Source organism: Cupressus sempervirens, chromosome 2 (assembly GCF_028749045.1).
Source record: "Cupressus sempervirens isolate cs-2001-9-10 chromosome 2, ASM2874904v1, whole genome shotgun sequence".
NCBI classification, from domain to species: Eukaryota; Viridiplantae; Streptophyta; class Pinopsida; order Cupressales; family Cupressaceae; genus Cupressus; species Cupressus sempervirens.
This window is the reverse complement of record NC_143119.1, coordinates 151,345,269-151,359,356: the sequence shown is the minus strand read 5'-3', so window position 1 is coordinate 151,359,356 and position 14,088 is coordinate 151,345,269. Positions and strand designations below refer to the sequence as shown.

Below are 14,088 nucleotides of genomic sequence, written 5' to 3'. Positions count from 1 at the left end.
TAGGCGAAGGAGGAGGAGGAAAGAGGAGGAAGAAAAAGAAGATGACAAGGAGGAGAAAGAAGAGGACAAGTAAGAGAACAAAGAGGAAGACGGGGAACAAGAAGAAGAAAATGAAGCAGAAGAGGAAGAGGATGAGGACGAGGATGAGGAGACATTAAGAAAGAGAATGACAAGATAAAGTGGAAGAACAAGGAGACAAAGAAGAAGTAAGAGGAGGAGGAAGAGAGGAGAAGAAGATGATGAGGAGGAGGAGGAGGAGAAGAAGACATTAAGAAAGAGAATGATGAGACAAAGTGGAAGAACAAGGAGACAAAGAAGAAGAAGTAAGAGGAGGAGGAAGAGAGGAGAAGATGAGGAGGAGGAGGAGGAGGAGAAGACAATGTCAAAGAAATCTAAGAAAAAGTATTATTTATAATTAAGTTCTAGTTCTTTGAATTGACTAGGATCATATCAAGAAAATCTAGGATGCCTCGCCAATAATGTCGCCACAAACAATTGAGAGATAATACATGGGTGTAACTCAAACAAAACACTCTATTGAATGTGTTTAAATTTGAAAAATTGAAATGATATGTAGATCACTTAAAAGTGAGTCCTAAATGCATCACCTACGTGTCACTAAATCACAATAGCATTACACAAACACAACTTATGATAAGAAAGTGAAAATGGAGATATAATAGCAATCAACAATGGGAAGACTTCCAAACATCATTAACATGTAAAAATTAGATCAAAGTGATGTTCCTCAAAATCTAATTATTATGATTTCTATTGCGAAATTCCACCTACATACAATGCACAAATCTAATTTTTAATATATTCTACTTGGGGAAACAACCCAGTAACCACCCAAGCTAACTTCACACACCTATAGGTCCTAATCTATCTAGTGAAATTTGTTAATTTTTTCGATGAACCTTCATAGATGAGTGAACAGCTTAAAGCTAACCTTTTGGCTTTCCTGCATTTACGGAGCTCTCTGTAGAACTCATAGAATGTGAGGTGCTCTAATAATGTCATTTTAAAATGTTTCTTGGAACCCATTATGTTCACCTCCCAATAGCCACTCACCAAAAAAGTAGTAAATTTTGCACATATGGGCCAATCAACAACCAAGAAAACTAAAAAAAATCAACTATTAATGCATGTGTAATCAACTATTAGTACATGTGCTATCATTTTTTGGACTTTTTATGACTGGTAATTGGGTTTTCTTGATGTGGCAGTCATTCAAACATGGGCAATAACATCTTCGTCCCCTCTATAGACGATATCATTGCACCTCCTTTTGATACAAGTGCTAGTCAAAATTCTCTCAAAATTTTGTTATTCATTAAGATTTCCTATTACCAATCTCATGGGGACAGCTAATCTCTAGACAAAATGCACTAAAGACAAAACAAAATCAAACTTTTTTTTTTCCATAATGATTTTTTTTCTAATTTTTTTGTTGTTTCGAGTGCAAACTATGCAGATCATGAAGATCAAATGGTAAAATTTTCAGAAAAATTCATGATATTTTTGATATTTTGAAAATTGATCAAATATACTGTTTATAAGGAAGATAGCCGCTTTCAATCTCATGTTATCTTACGTGTGACAACTCTTAAATTATTATATTTAAAATTCTTTCAGAATTTATGGCTTCATTGAGATTTCCCATTAGAATCTCATGGGATCTCGCGTGTGACAACTTTCAAATCAGTTTCCTAATATTTGTAATCTTCAAAAAGAAATTGACAATGTGTAAGGTGCCACTCATATGCAGCTGCTAGGCAACATCTAAACAGGAACATTTCAGTTTCTTTTCATACTCTTCTTACATATGTTACGGTTAGATCGCTGTTTAGCCAATTCTATTGGGTTCTATGTATGCAAGGATCGATGAAGATTGGGAAATTCCAAGATAGATTTAGTGTCAAATCACACATACAACACTATTACTACTCCATTAATGCCTCATTTACTCTTCATTGATGGTGGTACGTGGGTTATTACATCGTGTGTCGAGCGACCCCTCAGAGGCTCACAAGCCACCTCTATGAGTTTAAATCGAAGATGTTCGGAGTTGTAATTTCAAGGGTTCATAATATTCAGTCACGAAATATAATAGCGTACGTACAGAGTGTAAGCACAAGAATGGAAGGGAAGAGGAAAAAAGGAAAGGCTATCGGCATTGATCTGGGAACAACATATAGCTGTGTGGGAGCATGGCAGAATGACAGAGTTGAAATCATTGTGAATGACCAAGGAAATAGAACTACTTCTATGGTTGCCTTTACACCCACCGAGAGACTCGTTGGAGAGGCTGCTAAGTTTCAAATTTCTTCTAATACTCTTAACACCGTCTTCGACGTGAAAAGACTTATTGGAAGGCGTTTTACCGATTCCTCTGTTCAGGCCGACATGAAACTCTGGCCTTTCAAAGTTGTTTCAGAGAATAGTGGGAAGCCAATGGTTGAAGTAAGTCACAAGGGTGATAAGAAGCTCCTTGCGCCTGAAGAAATCTCATCCATGGTCTTGATGAAAATGAAAGCTTCTGCTGAACAGTTTCTAGAAACTGAGGTGAAAAATGCAGTCATTACTGTGCCTGCCTACTTCACTGACTCCCAACGGAAAATGACTAAAGACGCTGGTCGAATTGCAGGTCTGAATGTTATGCGGATTGTCAATGAGCCCACCGCAGCAGCCATAGCTTACGGTTATGATAAAAACAAGGAAGAGAAGAAGCGCATTCTGGTGTTTGACCTTGGTGGAGGTACCTTTGATGTCTCTATTGTTGTTGTTCACAAAGGAGAATTTGAGGTGAAAGCAGTTGGGGGAGAGTCGCATTTGGGAGGTGAAGATTTTGACAACAGGATGCTCGCCCACTGTGCACGAAAGTTCAACAAGAAATACAAAACAGATTTGCGTCAGTGCTAAATCTCTCAGGCGTCTGCGTTCCGAGTGCGAAAGGACAAAGAGAAGTTTGTCTTCAGTGGTGGAGACCGTAATTGATATTGACGGTCTCTATGAAGGGCATGATTTTTTCCTCAAGATCAGGCGAGCAACCTTTGAGGAACTTTAACATTGATTTATTTGAAAAGTGCATAGAAGTAGTGAAGAAATGCATGGCGGATGCACAGTTGAGTAAGAGCCAAATTGACGACATTGTATTAGTGGGTGGTTCCTCACGAATACCAAAGGTGCAAGAAATGATTCGAGATTTCTTCGATGGAAAAGAGCTCTCCAAAGCTGTAAATCCTGACGAAGCAGTAGCATATGGTGCTGCGCTTCAGGCATCCGCTCTGAACGGGGAGGACATTCACATTGTCATGATGGACGTTACGCCTTTGAGCCTTGGAGTTGCAGTTAAGGGTGGTGTGATGAATGTAGTTATTCCGCGAAATACTCCGCTTCCCACTCAGATGGAGACGTTCCTTACTACAGCATATGACGATCAGACAGAGGTGAGTTTTCGAATTCATGAAGGTGAAAGGCCCCTGGTTGCAGACAACAATCTACTGGGAGAATTCGTATTGAGTGGAATTGCGCCTGCTCCATTTGGAGTTCCAAGAATTAAAGTTTGCTTTGAAGTGGACGCAGAAGGAATTTTGAAAGCTTCTGCCCACGACCAGGGAAGCGGCGTAAGAAAAGAGATTGTTATTACTAATGACGGTGGCAGACTAAGCAACGAGGAGATGCAGAAAATGATAGACGATGCAGAAGAATTTCGCCTGGAGGACGAAGAAGCCAAGAAAAAGCATGTGGCCAGAAATGACCTGGAATGTTATGTCTGGAACATGAGAAAAAGGGCGGCGAAGGCAAAGAAAGAGGGGTCTATGCAGCCGTCATTGTCAAATCATCTCATATCGACCTTCACAGATGTCGAGAAATGGTTGGATGACAGCGACTCTGCCCAAGTTTTTCAACTCCAAGACAAATTGGAAGGAATCAAATTGATGTGCAAGGCCTTTGATTTAGACGGATAAATTTTATGAAGGCGTCCCTATGGCAGACGTATATTTTTTGGGTTGAAATATTATTAATATAGATAGATAAATGAAGCGGAATGAAAAATACCGGAACTATACTAGCGGATTGAAACTTGCTCGGGTTAAGAATGAGGTCTCCATCCCATTTCTCACCATGTTCGGAATGTTAAAAGCAAAATTCTGTCTGAACCATAATACTATTAATATATTAATGGGAGTTACTCTTTTGTTTTTTCTTGGGCATAAATTAATCTCTCTTTGTTTCAAGAAGCGTAACTATTTTTTAGTCGTCTAGAGTATTTTTCATGTTTTAATTAATACAAGAGAATATAAAGAAAATGGAGCATTACAAATTTCTTAATTGAATATTAAATTATAAAATAAAAATTCTTTTCAAAATAATAGCTTATTGAAATAAAAGGAAGCTAGATAATGGAGGTCAAAATAATAGGACCATATATATATATATATATATATATACAAAATTTTTAAAAAATAATTTTTTTTGAAAAAATAATTCAAAATAAATAACACAATTTAAAAATAAAAATAATTTAAAAATTAAATTAAAAGGCAAACAAACGGTCCCAATATTAAAGCCTATAGGTCATGGCAGTGACTACCGCTACTGTCAGCGACAATTACTGCAAGCACTGACATGTGCAGTAACTGTCGCTGACAGCAACAACAGTCATGTCAGTGCCTGCGATAACTATCACTAACAGCAGAGGTAGTCACTTTCATGACTTTTAAATTAATGGTGGATGGGGTGCGGTGGTGGCTCGTCACCTTTATAATATATTTTTTAAATGCTTTTTTAAATTAATAATGCCCACCACATTGGTACGTTTAATTTTTTTGCAATTATAGTTTAGAATAATGTCTTGTTGACGTTTTTTTTTTTTTAAATAGAATTTGAATGGAGAGTGTAGGGAGTGGAAATTGACATATCTTTTAGTGGACAATGAAGAGTCTTTTCGTGGGAGGTGAAGAGTTGTTCATCTGATTATAAAACACTCATCTCCTTTCATTTTTGCTTTGCATTCGTAGAAGAGTAGATTTGGAGAGAAGGACAAGAGTTTTGAGAGTAAAGCTTTGATTGCTTTTGAGAGGCAGAATAGCTATTTTTTTAGAAAGAAGAGAGGAAGATAAATAATTTGGAGAAGCATTGCAAATTTGAAGATAAACAAGGTATATCAAAGAGCAAACTAAGCTTCTTCTTAATGTTTTTTTTCCATTAAGTTCTATTTCGCATTTAAATTACTTTCTGTATTTAGAATAGTGGTTACACTATTTACATTTAGTTGTATTTTATATTTTAAATGAGATTTGTTAATTTTTTACAGTGTTCTATTCAAAATTACATTTGCAAGTTTGATACATTATTTAGATTTAGTTGCATGTTATATATTAAGATATGATTTGCGTAGATTATTGTTCTTTCATATTTTGCAATGTAGTTTTTAGATTAATGTTCTAATTTTTTTTCCTGTAATGTTTCATATAGATGACAATGCCACCATATAAATAATTTTAATAATTTTAAAAAAAATGATTATAAATTTAATGATTACCTTTTTTATTTGCAAAAGTAGTTTTATTTATAATAGTATTTTGATTAAGATTAGTATATTGATTTAGATTACTATTCTGAATATAATAGTTTTTAAATTAAAATTTAGATTAAAATTAATCTTTACTTATTAATATTTGAAAAGTGGATGACAATGCCACCATTTTCCAAATATTTTATTAAAGTACAAATTTATTCGTTTCTAAATAAGAAAAATCAAAATTATACTTTTAATTTTGTTGTTTGAAAATTAGAGTAACTATATATTTATTTTAATTTATGTTTATTTTTAAATGCAAAAAAAATATGAAACATTACAGAATATTTAGATTACTATCTGTATTTAGAATAGTGGTTACACTATTTACATTTAGTTGTATTTTATATTTTAAATGAGATTTGTTAATTTTTTACAGTGTTGTATTCAAAATTACATTTGCATGTTTGATACATTATTTAGATTTAGCTGCATGTTGTATATTTATATATGATTTGCGTAGATTATTGTTCCTTCATATTTATGTTTGGAATATGAAAAATATTTAGATTACTATCCGTATATAGAATAGTGGTTACACTATTTACATTTAATTGCATTTTATATTTTAAATGAGATTTGTTAATTTTACAGTGTTGTATTCAAAATTACATTTGCATGTTTGATACATTATTTAGATTTAGCTGCATGTTGTATATTTATATATGATTTGCGTAGATTATTGTTCCTTCATATTTATGTTTGGAATATGAAAAATATTTAGATTACTATCCGTATATAGAATAGTGGTTACACTATTTACATTTAATTGCATTTTATATTTTAAATGAGATTTGTTAATTTTACAGTGTTGTATTCAAAATTACATTTGCATGTTTGATACATTATTTAGATTTAGTTGCATGTTATATATTTAGATATGATTTGCATAGATTATTGTTCCTTCATATTTTGCAATGTAGTTTTTAGATTAATGTTTTTTTTTTTTTTTCCGTAATGTTTCATATGGATGACAACGCCGCCATATAAATAATTTTAATAGTTTTTTTTTTTAAACAATGATCTATAAATTTAATGATTACTATTTTGATTTGCAAAAGTAGTTTTATTTATAATAGTATTTTGATTAAGATTAGTATATTGATTTAGATTATTATTCTGAATTAGATTACTATTTTGATTATAATAGTTTTTTAATTTAAATTTAGATTAAAATTAATCTTTACTTATTAATATTTGAAAAGTGGATGATAATACTGCTATTTTTCAAATATTTTATTAAAGTGTCAATTTATTTGTTTCTAAATAAGAAAAATCAAAATTATACTTTTAATTTTGTTGTTTGAAAATTAGAGTAACTATATATTTATTTTAATTTATGTTTATTTTTTAAATGCAAACTTAAAAGAATAAATATTAACTTTTAGGCATCAATATTTGAAAAGTGGAAGGCAATGCCACCACTTTTTAAATATTATAATAGTAAGCAATTTATTATAATGTTAGCTATAACTAAAAATATTTGTAACGTTTCAAAAATGAATGGCAATGCCGTCATATATTTTATTAAAGTATCAATTTATTTGTTTCTAAATACAAAAAATCAAATTTATATTTTAATTTTGTTGTTTGAAAATTAGAATAACCATATATTTATTTTAATTTATGTTTATTTTTTATATGCAATTTAAAAGAATAAATATTAACTTTTAGGCATTAATTTTTTTAAAGTGGAAGGCAATGCCATCATTTTTCAAATATTATAATAGCAAGTAATTTATTATAATGTTAGCTATAACTAAAAATATTTGTAATGTTGCAAAAGTGAATGGCAATGCTACCATATTTGAAACATTAGAATGTAAATATTTGATAGAATAATAAATATTCCTTTGTTTACATATAGTTGTGACCATATGCATTTTATTATAAACATTTTAGAAATATTTAACTTTGTATTAGGGATTGGTTTATATGTTTATAATAAACTAATCAAATACTTTTTTTAATTGTGTTAATGCCAAAGGTATAAAACATGAACTTCAATAATGGGATGAAAGTTGAAGTTCATTTTGATGAGGATGGTTTCTAGGGAGCATGGTTCCCTGGCATTATTATTGGACATCTTGTAGAGGAGCTTTTTCCAAAGGATATTAGACCTAGACCTCCAATTGTTTCTCTTCCACAATACATCCCATTGGATATGGCAGTAGATGTCTTTGAGAATGATTGTTCATGATCAGGCATTGTTGTTGATAAATTTAAGTCTCCACTTAGTCGACGACAATTTTACGAAGTTTACTTTCCACATACTCAAACTCTTCAACCCTATTCTTGAGCACAGTTACATCGATCTCATGAGTGGGTTAACGGAAGGTGGATACTAACACAATGGTACTGAATATGTTATTAGGGTTTTTTTATTAGAGGTCCACATTTTTTTTGGGTATTAGTATGTGGTATTGGAAAATGGGAATTCACTATCTCATAAAGTGAATTGTCTATTATTTTTGGTATTGGCATTTTGTATTGCAAAGTTTGACATCATGTATACATATGTTTTGCAATAAAAGGTCGTCTAGACCATTCTTTTTTCAAATGATGTATCCAAGGTTTTCATAAATAAAATATTTATTTGCATCATGTATCCAATGTTTTCATTAATAACAAATCATTATATATCTTCATGTTTGTATATTGGGTAAGTGCACCAAGTTGTGGTGCCAAAAAGATGACACCCTTTTTTTTTTCTAGTTTTAGAAAGCGCGTAGGTGCTTTGTAAGTCAACAAAATTTTATAAATGGGCTACAAACTAGCAACCCATTTCATTTTCACTCATTTTGCAAGGATTTCACAGCCACAGTGCGTATGCGAGTTGAAAGAATTGGAGATTTGCACCGCCCACCTTCTCAAATGCCTCCTCATTGCCAAATTTTGAGATCAAGATCACATCATATGTTGTCTACCCTTGTTTTTGCATTGTTTTATATGTTTTTGTATTGTTTTGTAGGTTTTTTTTTCAATTTTTCTTTAAATTTGTTTATTTATTTAGATTGCAATTGGTTTCTTATCAAGAAATGTGAATAATGAACTAGAAAATCCCCAACAAGATCAAAACCAAAACCCTCAACAAGATCCAAATGAAAACCTTCCACAAAATGATAATCAAAACCCTCCACAACAAGAACAAGAAATTTCACAACCTGCACCGATTGAAAGACCTCCTCCTAGCACACAAAATAACATAATAAATGAAATAGAAAGAGGCAAAACTGAATTAGAAGCACTCATTGGTAGGTTGAAAGCTTGTGGACAAACCAATCCAATGAGTGCTCAATTGACATCCTCCCTCGAGTCCATTATGACCCATGTAGCTTCTATTAGTTGTCAATTGGATATTTGGCAAGTTAAGAGGGAAGAACAAAAAAGATATTATGCAAAAAAATTATCATATCAAGATGTAAGAAAAAAGAAATATCAAAAGGTAGCATTTGTGCATTGTTTAGAAAGCCTGGTGAACAAAATATTGTTAGAGAGACAACTAAATAGCTCCCCATCCATTGGTGCATACACAATGGTATTAGAAATAATTTTTGGGATAGATGGTGGATGGTTTTTGATGCCCCTCCCTGCAATAATCACAAGGTCCCAATGTATTTCTTAAAGAAATTGTATTATGAGTTTGTCTTGGGGAAATCCCCAATTATTTTGATATATTAGAATCTCAGGGTAGAGGTGGGGGGTCATCATTTGAGTGGCCGGGGGCATGCCGTGACCCTAATGTAGTTAGGGCACCTATTGTTAAGCCACAAGGTGAGCATGTAACTATTCCTTCAGTTGTGAAGAAACATGTAGAGGCCAGCACTATAGGGACTATTAATGCTTTGACGAAGACCCTCATTCATTGCATGAGTCCATTAGTTGAGGAGGAGCCTTCTATGCATTGCGGTCACATGTGCACATCATATGGATCCTTATGCACATTTGGCAATCATGTTGGAGATAGTGTGGATGATGGGCTAGTCATTGATTAGTTCCTAAATGAGACATTTGTCATTGACACATAGGTAAATTATAATTATAATAAACTAATTTGATCACATTTCATATGTATAATGAATCACTAATTAATTAGCATGTATTGACATTGTTCAAATTTCAAGGTCAGAGTGTTGATGACCCTAGTAGCGATCCCCACACCCCACTTTTGTCCCATCGACGAGTCCAAAGGTATGTATCAATTTAATCATTTAAATTAATAAATATATTTATTAAGTAATCATATGAAGGATTGACAAAAAGATTTATGCATGTGCATTAGTTCTCTATAGGACCATCGACATTCACTAGGGACTCCAAGCCTATATGTGATATGAGCTTCGTAGAGGTACATTTATTTCATGGTAATTTAATTCATTTGATTATATCTATTTCATGTTTCATGTTACATGTAACATGTATTGTTTGACATGCATCTCTTGACATATGAGACTCCTCCTCATCTTCAACAGTCCATCGATCATGGAGTGGCTATAGCTATGGCTAGTTCAAAGCCATTAACTGAGGTATGAAAGAATTTTCTTGGTTTTAATTTTTGTTTATAATAGTTAGTATCAAAATTTCTAATTTTATTTATAAGTGATTATATTGATTGAATTTTTGTAGAGTCTTGTTACATCCAATCGTTTGCAAGCCTTTGAGGTGGACTTGCAAAGCTACTATTTGATGGCGGTAAGAAAATAATTTATTTTCTATGTACATATATTTGATTTTAATGTATAATAATTATTGATTCATATCTACTTCGTTTGTATTAGCTCGAGTTAGAGAAGAGCCTAAACAAGAGGATGAGAAAGCATGTGAGGAAGACCCCATCATCCCCATCATCTCCCTCCACACAACGATCAAAGACCTCTAGAGATTTGTTTCCTTCCCCTCATGGGAAGGAGAAGATATAGTGGATAGACACACATGTATAGGCATCAACAGACATATATGTTGGATTTTATGTCAGTGGACATATTCGATATACATTTGATGTATATATGACATTTTGTATTTGATGTATGACATTTATTTGATGCATGACATTATTAGACTTATGACATTATTGGTTAATATATGGTATGGTTGTTCATGTACGATATTATTAATTATCATAATATATTATGTGTTTGTTAATGTATGACATTATTGGTTATCATTTTATATTATATGTTTGTTTATGTATGACATTATTGGTTATCATAATATATTATATGTTCCTTCATGTATGACATTATTGGTTAACATAATATATTATATGTTTGTTCATGTATGCCATTATTGGTTATCATAATATATTATAGGTTCGTTCATGTATGACATTATTGGTTATCATAATATATTATGAGGTTGCATGGATACTTGTACCCACACCCCTGGTACTTGTAACCACGTACCCAAGTACCAGGTACATGTATCCCAAGTACTAGGTACTCAGTGGAGAGCATCATAGCTAAGGACCTTGATTGAAATTTTAGAATTTTTTTTTTAGTTTTTCTTTTGTGTATCAGCTTGGTGTTCATCAAGCTTAATTCAATACCTAATCAATTCAAAAATTTGATAGAATATTGATTAACAATAAACTTTATCATTGTTCAAGCATAAGTTCATCATTTCCAATATGTCATCGTCATATGATTTATGATCTTGTTCATGTTTAAAGTTTTCCTTCTCTATTATTTGTTTATGAAGCTTAATTCAATACCTAATCAGTTTGAAACTTTGATATAATATTGATTAACAATAAACTTTATCAGTGTTAAAGCTAAAAATTTATCATTTGCAATAAGTCATTGTCATATGATTTATGATCTTCTTGTTCATGTTTAAATCATGCCTTCTATGTTATGCATCTAAACATTTATCATAAATTATTATTACAAACATATAACAAATCTGAAACTGAAAATAATACATTAAATTTGCAAACTTTATCACTGTTCTTGATTTGAAAAATCATTGTCATGACTCATAAATTTAGGTTTTCTATAAATATAAAAAGTATAATTAAAAATAAATTTTGACATACCCAAGTACCCCCGTCCCCTATTATAAAAAATAGATGTACTCGTACTCGTACCCTAAGTACCCCAAGCACCCCCATCCCTATGCAACCTTGTATATCATATGTGGACCTTGGTGTTTTCTCTACACCTATGTGGTCTATAGGATCTCTTTCTACTTAGAACATCCACTAACCTTTCCCAACCTCCTCACGAGGTTAAGTGATCCAAACTTGTAGCATCACTCCCTTACTCTTCTAGGAACATTATCCCTCCAAAGGTTTTATAGGTCTACTAGGGTACCATAGCACTCCCTAGTCCAACCAAGGTTTCCATGATGTCCTAAGGTTTTATTGGAACACTTGTACTATTCTTGAATGGATAAAAACAATGGGTTTGTACCCAATTTTAAGATTTCTTCACAAAAGGGCTACAAGGAGAGCCCCTAATTAGGCTTCCACTTGGATATCTAGGGACCATAGCTCCTTTTTCTTAGAGTTTCAACACATATAGCCTTAATAAAAATTGATACATAGGAATCATGCTCAAGGATTTTTAATGTCTCAGGGTGCCTACAGGTCGTACAAAAAAAATAGCAAAATTGAGGGTTTGGTAGGGTTTTCTTGGTTGCATGTTGTCCCCACTTTTAAGACACCTTCCACACTTCATCAAGACTCCCCACTTTTAAGACACCTTCAACTCCTCATCAATACTCCTCCTCCATAAGTTATAACCTCCTCATACCCCTCTTCAATCCCTCAGAAGGTCAAGTCTTCATTCTTCAAGCTTTGCTCTCAAGAGCTCTTTCTTTGCTGACAGCCCCTAGTCAGGCATTGCCTAGCTCACCTAGGGCTTGGTCAAAGAATTATTTGCACTCACTTTTAGGGCCCTTTCTTGAATAATATAATGCATTAGGGTTTGTAGCCTTTAAATATAGAAGACCATGGAATTTCCAGGGTGGAGACAAGACTTACAACCCTTTCATGATATACAACTCCAAAACTAGTAGTAGACAGGTATCTTTGAAGAAATTTACAAAACCTTTCAAAACTTGGTCACAAACTATAACTAATGCATGGAAAATGGAAAAAAAACAATAAAAAAACTATAGCATGTAACAAAAAGATAATATCCATGTGATTTTCCTCCAAAAAAGATTAAAAACTAGTAAAATCTGTGCTAAAACAGTCACAGTCTGTTCCATACATTCCAACAATATGGATTCGTACAAGAAATGAGTTGCCAACCCTTGATTATGGTTCCTCCAAGCATAAATATGTTGCTCCTCAGGTTAGAGATAGGTTTTAGGCTTTCTCAAAGATTCTTTACAAAGTAGGTCTTTTAGCAACAATTGGAAAAAGTTGCTCAACAACTTTTAAAAATTGCAAGCAATTTTCAGGCAATTTTTATTGCTCAGGTAGTCTTGTTTTGACTTACATTTCAAGACCATGCTATGCCTTCCCAAAAAATTCTTGGGAGTGAAAATTTCACTATCTTGCTTCACCTAAGAATCCCCAAATTCATAATAACATCCCTTCCATAAGGTGGCAGATTTACATAAGATTGCATTGTTCGTGCACTTTGGTCTTCCAAACAAGTAGTCCACCTTGGAAGGTCCTTTTAATGCACACCCATGCCTAAAATGTAATAAAAACTCCTAAATCAGCCTTCCCCCAATAAAGAGCTAAGAAGGATACCAACCCAAAGTCAAGGTACCATTCTCAACAAAGACCAGAGAGGAAACTTTAAGACCTATCCTAACTTGGACACACAAGCATGAGCTAAATGCTCTTATTGTATTCACATACTTCTTCAGAGAAGTTCATCACACCAAAAATGATATGGTGGGAGCCTTGAAAGGGTGCTCCCACACCACCTTCCAAGAGATTCTTCAACATCCTATGAGTGAAAACAATCTTCCAACATCCTATCACTATATTTTCTTTGCAACAACATGTAATTTGTTGATTTTTGGACAACTCTTCACAAAGGGAAGTGGTTATGTTTCAAACACATGAAATGACTATTAAGACAACCAAGAAGATCATTAACATCTTCCATTAAGTCCATTCAATTTTAACATGTAGCTATATAAGGTCTAATGACTCTCAAAACACTTATTGAGTCAACTTGTTAACAAAAACAACAAAAAGAGGAAAATTGTTAGGACTAAGGCAATTTGGGTTTATAGGTGACCTCAACTTCCTTGACCTTAAAAAAAAAGATTACCTTATTACCATTAAAAAATAACATGTTCAAAATGATGTGTATGATCACACCTCTACCTTCTATCATGATTGTCCATCATTGGATGAGATGACATATCTAGTTACCACAGTCAAAGATCACTGCCCTATGGCATTTAGTGACTCTTAGGGATGATTCAGTTTGGCATTCCTAAGAATGTTTGACACTCAAAAAGATGGGATAAGCTTGGGGCTAGTGTTTACGTAGCCACCCAAAGCTAATGAAATAGACAGTTTGATCCCATGA

The 14,088-nt window shown here is 33.0% G+C and overlaps 1 pseudogene; it reads left to right on the top strand.

Annotated features, from left to right (window-relative positions):
• The first annotated feature begins 2,142 nt into the window (after window positions 1-2,142).
• On the top strand, window positions 2,143-3,974 carry LOC149571495 (heat shock 70 kDa protein-like; annotated as a pseudogene).
• Window positions 3,975-14,088: the final 10,114 nt, after the last annotated feature.